Source organism: Apaloderma vittatum, unplaced genomic scaffold (assembly GCF_000703405.1).
Source record: "Apaloderma vittatum isolate BGI_N311 unplaced genomic scaffold, ASM70340v1 scaffold2582, whole genome shotgun sequence".
Classification (NCBI taxonomy): Eukaryota; Metazoa; Chordata; class Aves; order Trogoniformes; family Trogonidae; genus Apaloderma; species Apaloderma vittatum.
The window spans coordinates 69146-78809 of record NW_009701730.1 but is presented as its reverse complement, the minus strand read 5'-3'; the positions used below and the strand labels follow the sequence as shown (position 1 = coordinate 78809).

At 37.3% G+C, this 9664-nt stretch overlaps 1 protein-coding gene across 1 annotated transcript in view; it reads left to right on the top strand.

Moving 5' to 3' along the window:
• Positions 1 to 9664, top strand: part of LOC104281293 (propionyl-CoA carboxylase alpha chain, mitochondrial-like) — a gene marked incomplete at its 5' end in the record, with an annotated part of 95835 nt that overhangs the window by 48575 nt on the left and 37596 nt on the right. The window lies entirely within an intron of this gene.

Sequence of the window (9664 nt, the reverse complement as noted above, 5' to 3'; positions counted from 1 at the left end):
AGAAGGGAAAGAGACCATTGCACTGCAAGAAGTGTAAAGTGGTTGCCATATTATAGCAGTTTAATGCATTGATTGTGGTCAAATACTATCACAGTGCAGTATTTGACTGTATATATGTATTTTTTTCTTTCTTACTTTCAAGGTAGTTGTTTGGATTTGGACAAATAGGAATGTAGGCTGATGATCAGAATGTGCTTCAGCTTTTGCTGACTGCCTAGGAGAAGCAGCCATTCTTCCAGCCTTTCCAAGCAGCAGGGGTGAATCAGCCACGAGCACTTCAACTCCTTTCAAGTTTTAGAGAGGGAAGTCATGGTTTGATGGGGAGAAACCTTTAGATGTTCCTCTGTGCGTTAAGGAAAAGGGGAAGGACAACTCAGAAGAGGAAGAAATTAGATTTCTTATCCTTGCTTTTCATGGAGGTAAATAGAGAAGGGAGCTGTAATGTGGCAAAAATCTTCATTTTACCCCTTAACTGTGTGGGTCTCTGGGAGAATCTTATTTTTCATTACTAGTCAGTATGCTTGAAGAACCAGGATAGGTGGGAAAGTAACTGTGTTTTCCGTCTTTGTTCCTTGTTTTGATTGCTGGACAGGTTGTTCCATGGTTTCAGACAGGGGAAAGACTTGGAACAGTTATTTAATTCCTCTCCTGAGTGACTGAGAGGAGGAACAGAAGAAACTTCATAGAATAGACCCTAATAGGAGTGTTTCTGTAAAACTTGGTTTGATTTTAATGCTGTTTGCTGAATACTAATAGATGCCATGTCAGACTAGCAAGATTTATCTATCGGGGAAAATGAGCATCCCCCTACCACAGTGTAGCTAGATAGGTGATAGAATTAGCCATTGTAAATAAACTACTGACTCTAAAGTGGATTTATGCTGGTGCAACTTGAGCCATTGGACTACTGCAGTACAATGTGCTGATGTAAACCCCTGCTGTATAACAGCTGACTAAATTTATGAGAGAGAAATTTCGACCACTATAGCTAGACTGATGTGTGAGGTGGGATTTGGTGTGGATTTCTTAATTTTTTGGCATGTTATGGTTTTTTAATGTTTTTCTTTTTTTTTTTTTTAAATAGAGACAGACTCTGGATTCAAACTCAGTTGTATTAATAGCAAATGATGCTAGAAGGATTGTGCTTAATGAGAGTATTGGAATTATGTGTGGAGCATCAATTTTAGTGTGTGCTGTAATGTGGATTGGAACCTGATCATTTATTCTTGAGTGTTGTACACAGATGTGTATGTCCCTAATAACTGTTTGACAATACAGAAATACCTACAAAGGATATGACACCTTACATGTGAAAATTGCTAATTTACATTCTTGATTTTTACAGTCTTTTACTGGTATGCATGTATGCATTTAAGTGTTCATACTTGATATCTCCATAGTATTTCTACCTGTGAAAAAGATCTTCATCTATTAAAAGCATTGGAAGAGATAATAAATGAAGGAGGGGGAATGCATTTTTTGAGATGAAGTGTTGTGAAGGAAAAACATCAATTTACCACAGGTTTCAAAAGCAGATGGATTTCCAGAACCCACTTTTAGTTACAGAGGCTGGTAGTTTCCATTTGAAAACCAAAAGGGTTTTTGCGTAGTTTTACACAACTGATAGTTTCTTCTCAGAGTTTATTTAAAAGGAAGCATTCATGGATATTAAAATGTTTCTTCTCTTGCCTAGTGTGAATGATGCTTGATAGGGCAGTTTGTTGAAACTGTCCTGTCTGTAATATTCTGAACTGCATTGACACATACAGAACTTGTCCTTGTTCAGAGGACTTGTCTGTAAATTCAATTGAGCTTAACAAGTGATGAAGTAGTAGTAATTTATTTGTGGTTAAATGAACAAAAATAGTAAAACATGAGAAAAATAAAAGGCCATCTTATACACACTTGGTAAAAAAATCCATATTTTTGCTTGTCTGTAAATTCAATTGAGCTTAACAAGTGATGAAGTAGTAGTAATTTATTTGTGGTTAAATGAACAAAAATAGTAAAACATGAGAAAAATAAAAGGCCATCTTATGGATTTTTTACCAAGTGTGTATATTTTTGCTTTAAAATGTTGCATACTCTGAAAAACAATATTATGATCTTACGTGATCTTGATCTTATGCGAAAGTGCCTCACATGAAGTCTTCTCCATAGCTGAGTTGTTGGTAATGAGAGATACAATATAGTTTTTTACCTTGTTTTGAATTTACTTGGTGTTACATTTGACTAAAGAGCCTGTACATAACTATTTAGAGATCACCATAGTCTTCCTGAATAGTATGCTCCATATTTCTGTTTCTGAACGCAACTTGCCCAACCCTCCCCAATTTCCTTGGAGGCAGCTTTTATTTTTGCATTCTGTTTAGGAGACAGTGTGTTTCTCCCTGTAAGTAACAAGTCTCTTCTGAGTTACAAAGCATTTTAGCAAAATGATACTTGCTGAAGTCAGTGTGAATTGTACCAGTAGTATCCACTGTGAGAATTTAAATTTACATTCCCAAGAATTGCAATGTTTTTGCAAACAAAAATGCTCGTTCACTCACCATAGGGTGGGAATGGGATGGGGTGATTTAGGTAACGCGTCAAGGGCCATCTCATGGGTATCTTAGGGACTGCTAATGGAACATGGAGTCTTGCTGATCGTTTCTGTGCCATCAGTTCAAAGCAGACAAAAGTTGGTAAGGACTTTTAGTTGCCAACAGTTTGATGGTTGCTTGCTGACCTCCGAGAAATCAATAGTCTTCATCCAATTTGTAGAAGACAAATGTCCTGCTGGAACACATGCTACCATATAGTGTCATTTATGGCAGCCCTGGCAGAAAATCCAGGACCTAAAGGGGCACAGTGACCCTCTGGGAGGTGACTCGTCCAGGCTGTGTTGAGACATGCTGAGAGTGTCAAGTGCAGGGACTTATCTGCTGCTCCTTGTCTACTGGCTGTGTGAGCAAATATTCAAGTTCTACTGCTGTGGCTTTAGGATATCCAGGAGTTACCTCATTACCTGTTAGCTCCCTTCCACTTACAGGGAGCAAGTCCTCAGACTACAGTCTTTATTGACTTGTTTTCTAGGGCTGGATAGTACCTGGCCTTGAATATATGGTTCAGCTGTCCCTTCCAGTTAAATCTGCCTGACAGCATCATGGAGGAAATAAATTAGATTTTTTTTTTTTTCAAGTAATGTATGCAAATAAAACAGACATGCAAAATCTGAGTAAATAATATTTTAAGCAACCAAGACTGTGTCATGTATTGCCTTTAATAGCAGTATCTTGATTCTAAATGATGAGTAAATCAAATTCAGTATTTGCAACAATGCTATATTCTGAGCCTATGCCTGTTGCCCCAACATTTGATTACAGTTTGGGTTGGTGACAACTTGCACACACTGAAATAAGAAATCTTACAGTCTGTTCATTGGTGTATGCTAACTGTGTTACTAATTTAAGATACATTCAGGGTTGTCATGGAAATGTCATCTGCATCTTATTTTGTGTGTAGTATCTACATTGTTAGTAATGGGAGCAGATAAAAGTCTGGGATACCATTTCTTTGAGTGCTAGATTGGATTAAATGATCTCTTGAGGTTTTTAGCAGTCTAAATTATTCTGGTATGAACTGATCTGAATTCAAAACCTCAACTGAGACTTCTGAGTGAGGAATGGTCTAATTAGGTAACATTTTTATCTATGGATCTTTCAGTATAATTCAAGGATGATTAATATTTGGGATCTAACCATGATTTGTCTCAGGTAGATAGACTTTTCATTTATCTAGTGGTTCCTGGAGAATTTATGAGCACTGAAAAGTACAACATGTCTGTCAAGCGTAGAGGCACCGTTGCTCATCAGGATGAGGCACGAGCTGTTTCCTGTGATCTTGCACTGTTGTTAGTAGTTCATCTTTCTATTGTTTTATGGCATTTTTCTTCAAAAACTTAAAGTTTTGTTTCTTAATTTGAACAACAGAAATAGGGTATTTGAAGAATGTCTTTCAGTGTGTCTACTGTATGTACAAACATGCTATGTGATTTCCCTCTTCTCAGTTTCTCTTTTAGCATGTGTTTGTCATGTAACTTATGATGCTGAATAATCTATTCATTTTTAAAAGACTTATATAAAACCCCATATGAAGTTCTGGAAAGTTTGTATAAAAAATTATTTCAATTTTATTTAGATGTATCAGATCACCAGAGGTCTGACTGGGCTCATATCATTAAGTGCAGAGTTTCCTAAAATCTTGCCCTTGACCTCTGTTTGCTTTTTATCTTTCCTGCTGGTTCAAATATAAAGCAGTCATATGAAATTAACAGTCGTTGTGTAAAGTCAGCCGTTCTCTGTTGAGGTACTGCTTGCTGTGAGGAGAGAGATATGGTAGACCATTTAGGAGGAAGAAGAGTGGGAAAGGGGAGCAGCTGAGGAAAGACTCAGTGGCAGATAAGAGCAAGAATGAGTAGAAATGAGGGGGAAATAAGGAATGTGGAGAATCTTACTGCATGAGGTAAAAGAGCAAGGATAGAAAAGAAGGTGAAGTGGTGAATAACTGTTAAAAGTTTGAGGGAAATGGGAATGTAGAAGGGAACTCTCCAATGTGACTGGAGACCTGCCAGAACAGTGGCAAACAGAAACTGTTGTCTGAGTTTTTGCAGCTGTAAGCACACTAATTCGGAGTAAAAAGAGCTCGGTGCTTAATGTTGTGACAAAGGCCTTGGCTTTTCAAGAAAAAGCATGCAACAAAACCCGACTTTAATTTTAGTATTTTGTCATATATTTCAAATCAATTTTCAGGTACAACGGTTTTTATGACAAACTTTAATTAAATCCAATTGTCATCAAAATTTTATCTTTTATATGTTAACTTAAAAGATATTTCTCAAGGCAGTGATACTTCTAAGGTTTATGTTCTCCTGTGTTCTGATCCCATGCAGGTATGCCAGTGCACTCATTGGTATTGTGAACAGAAGAGTCTGTGTTTGTAAACCAGTTTTCCTGCAAAATCAGCATATGGTGTCTGTTTGTTCTTAAAAAAGAATTAAACAAGCCTCATTTTCCTAGTTGCACTTGAGAAAAGTGCTGCAACAGGTTGTAAAACTGAACTGTGGATTCTCCCCATTGTGTAGCAGAGGGAACAGGGGCTCAGAGTTCTGCAAGTCTCTGTGTTCTCTGACCCTTTGCAACAGGGACCAGCTGGTTCCCAAGCGTATCGGTGTGGAAACCGAAATTGGAGAAGGGAAAGCAACAAACTGAGATCAAACCCACAAGAAGGGACCGTTGCAGGATGCTCGGTAACATCAGCTTGGAGTGGAGACGCTGGCGTGAAGGAAGATTCTTCTCCTTTCCCTCCTCTGCTTTTTTTTCTTGCAGGGGGGAGGATGGCAGCTTGTCAGGGGTATGTTCTGGTGTGTAGCAGTTTAGGAAGGATTATAAACCACTGCGCTATTGGGGAGAAAGAGGGGAGGGCAGTTGAAGCACAGGCTGCATGGGTCAAAGAGGAAGGCAGTCTTATTGATGCAATAGAAGGGAAATAAAATAAGGTTTGAGGTGGTTTTTTTTTGGTGTTTGGGTTTTTTTTGGGTCAAAGGAGTTTTTTTTATTTTTAATTAAGAAAAAAAGAGTTGTGGCAGTGAAAAACTACAAGAAATGCGGCGTGTCAGATTGAGGAGGCATTGAAAGACAAGTGCTGTTCCCTCTAATTACGCCCTTTCGATATAATGTTGTCCTGCTGTTCTATTCCCTTTCTACAGAGTGGAGGGGTAGCTGAGGCAGGAGTGATGGCAGGATGGCCATCCATTTTATTTCACTTGTTTTTGACAAAGCCTGCTTAACTTCTGCTTCCAATTATTGTACCGATTCAAGCATTCATATGTGGTTTTGCTAACACCATAAATAACGGACTGCTTGATCTTATTAAGAGGTTCAGAAGTGCAGGCGCAGCGAAATATAGTTTGTCTGAACTAGTGATTTTTATGGTAGGATGTTACCGTATATTATCTAATCCCCTCCGCCTTTTCCCTGTTTATTCTGGTCCATGAGCTCTGTGAGCTCAAGGCTTTAATACCCAGAAGAATTAATGTTTTAATTGAAAGACATGTTCAGCTCTCAGGGTCACTGGTGTACTTGATCCTGTGCGAGAACTTCATGTGAATGTTTGTGTTGAAATTACAAATTGTTTGTGTTGAAATTACGAAGCTAAAAAAGCCTTTCTTCTCACTTTTGGGGTGGAACTTTGTACACAGATAGCCTCCTCTGAAGCGAGTTGAAGCAAAGCAAAGCTTTGAAAGACAAACAGTTGAATGTTGAGGGTTTTAGGGAATATTATGATAACTTCTGGAATTACGGACGCAGAAGTTAGCTGGGTAGCAATCATGAGCTTTGAAAAGTTCATGTGTTGAAAATGATGTTTTCATAGTCTGTGCAAATCTATGATAATGTTCTTGTTTTAAGTGGAAAGTAACCTAATCAGTGTTTTGTAATTCTCAGTGCAGAGCTTCATTAATATTCTATTATTTTTTTGTTAGAGAAAGCAAGAAGGATGCCTCCTAAACTTCATAGCACTTATTCAGCATTTAAATTGTTTGGTGATAATTTAGCTTTGCAATTTTTTTAAAAAAGAGAAACCTCTAGAACTGTGCTCCACACATTATCACGATCAGTAAGTATGCAGATAAAGTTCTTTCTATTCTACTTAGCACAATTTGAAATTATCTGCAAGTGAAGTATATTCAACTGCTTATCTACAGAGAGGCATGTAGGACTCCAATTAAGTTTACATGGGTAAATGCAGATTTGTGTTTGTAGATGTCAAGATGACAGAAGCTTAATACTGTAAAAAGGCTAATCAACACTGAATATGTTTAGTGTCAGTAAATATTTATAGTGAAAACATTGCCTATGGTTTTATGCCTTGGCATTCCAAGTTCTAATTTTTAGTGAATAAAAATGTGGAGTGATATCCTCTTTGTAAACATGCTACAAAATTTTTGTTTTCTATAAAATTAATTTTATTTTCTCTTTCTTCTCTGTGTTTTCTTCAGAAGATGGGTTAGGAGTTAGGCTACAGTTAGTAATTTAATAAAAAGTCTGGTATGCATAGCAAGGTTTTAGGGTGGATGTAATACAGAGAATGAGGAAGAGAAGGAGGCAAGATAAACAGGCAGTATGAGGAGTAATTGCTTCTGCTTATGATTTGACTTTTTTTTTAATGCGGCCTTCTTCAAATAGTGGTTATTAGTCAGCTCTCGTCAACAAAGTGATTATTTAATGTCATTTATTAGGCAATAACTACAATTTAACTGGGAAACTAATCAAACCTCAGGAATATATGTACATTATTTATAAAATACACAAATATGTATGTCTATTATTTTTTTTGATTGATTAGTCTCTAGAAGTTAATTGCTGGTCTATTCTCTTTTACAAATGTATTCTGAAAAATCCAGAAGTACACCTGAAGTTGAACTTCTGCTAACATACATGTTTGAAGAATACAGCCAAGTGAAATAAAAAAAATAGAGATCCAAGGAACATTGATTATTTTTTTAAAAATTGTATTTTGACTTAGAGAAAACGATAATATAACTGCAACTGCAGTTCTCCATCAGTCTTAAAAGTGGAAAAATGATGCTGAAGTAGAATTTTGTTTTCTAGAGAGGAAATTAAAAAAAAGGAAAGAAAAAAAAAAAGGATTTTGTTTGTTTGTTGGAAATGTCACGGCTTGTCAGGTTAACAAATGTGATTTTGTCCCTGGCAGACTGCAGACCTGGTCAAGAAAAAGAAAAATTCCCTGAAAACCACTGCTACAAAAATACAATATACTTCAGTTTAGTGTCTAACTTTGCATGAAATAAGCACTGCCTGTTGGCCTCCGTTTGATCCTGTGAGAGTGTGGGGCTAATGTCTGGCCAGTGTTTTGGAAGCAGCAGGTAGCCAGGAGCAAGCTGCTCTAGGGGTCCATATTTCTGTAGCCTCGCAGTTACTCACACACAGATGGAGACCTTATGAACTTTGACAGAGGTCACGCTAAATTGCAAATCTAAAACTTCTAGACTTCTGAAGGATTACACTGGTACTCTTTTCTTTTTAAAGCCATATGATTGGGAACATCACTAAAGGTATCAACCTGGTTTCGAGAAGTCGATTAGGTACATGGTCATTGCTCACATAGTTGTCGTGGAGACTGATAAAGATAGCTGGTTGTGATACTTTAAAGGGAAACTGTTGCACATTAAAATTCTAATTTACCTATGTAAAAATACATATTTTATATTGCTTCCCAAACACCTAGGCTTGCCTGCTGTATTGAACTTGTTAAAGGAAATTCGGAGCTTAAAGCATTGCAGAAGCCTCTGATTTTTCTGATGCATATGACTTCGAAATAATTATTAAGTTACTCCTAGTATTTTTTTTTTATTTCAGGCCTTTTGAGGCAGTCAGTTGAGACATGAAGCTCTCTGTCAGCTGTCATCAGCCATCATCTCACCAGGGATCTTATAGCAGTTTAGGAAAGAAAAACAGGAGATGATCTGGTTACACATTGTAGAGCATTTAAATCCTGGACTCAGTCAAAGTCGAGGAGCATTGAAGAGCTCTTCTTTTGTCTTCTAATTATAGTCCTGAAGCTGTCCTTAATAAATTAAAATCTCTGTGTTATTTCAGCTTAACTTTCAAACACAAAAATATGGAGGGGATTTGTGGCAGCCAAAGAAAGATTTTATTTGTTTCCAAGTTACACTAATTTAGTGTAAGATTATTTTTTTTAAATTTTTTGTTTTGGTGAAGATGCAACGTGAGTTTCATTCAGTATTTATTAAATCAGGGTCCATGAATGACTATCTAGGTCACAGACAGCAAGGAGGCTGATCCTCTTTTAATCAAATGGTCCAATTTTTATCTTGCCATCATTGAACTGGTTGTGTAATGTGCTACTTAATGGCTCAAGAACTAGCCTTTAAAGCTGTGACTTCATGATTCAGTGAGGCTAAGTCTGACTCTCTTGTGTTGAAAGTGGTTTCGGTAACGGCCACACAGAGAGCTTGAAAATTCACACCAGCAGCAGACTGTAGGGGAAAGAAAGCTTTAAAACTGTTTGAACTGGTCTGCACATAAAATAACAAGAATGTTATTCATGCTTCTAAAATGGAAAAACACAAAGGGAGAAGAAGTAGGAGCACAAAAGAACCTCCATCTATAGCCCCACCAGTTCACATTCACTGTAGTGCTGATGTCTTTGCTTTGGTGAGATCTCGATAGGGGAAAAAACTCCAAATAGCTAAATTTGCTGTCGAGAGACCTGAGTTTGCAATGGATTCTTATTCATGCTATTTTAAACTAGAGCTATCATCAAAAATGTGCAGATAACTTTCAGTCATGTCATCACTGAATTAATCATGATCACTTTGTAAGTAAACACATCTAAATTTAAAGTGTAGGATCTTGTGCTTTACAAGAGTTATGGGTGCACAGACATGTTTTTACAAGATAAACCAGTCTGTGACGTGCTCTACATTTTATACTTCCTGGTGTGCACCTAACGCCCAAGTTCACGTGCCCTGGCAAATGCAGCTTGGTTTGGAGTTGCCTTTCCCTCTGACATGGAGAGGAAAGAATGTGAATTACTTTGTGTTTCCTGAAGAGCGACAACGTGCGCAGCCGAGCTTGGGTAA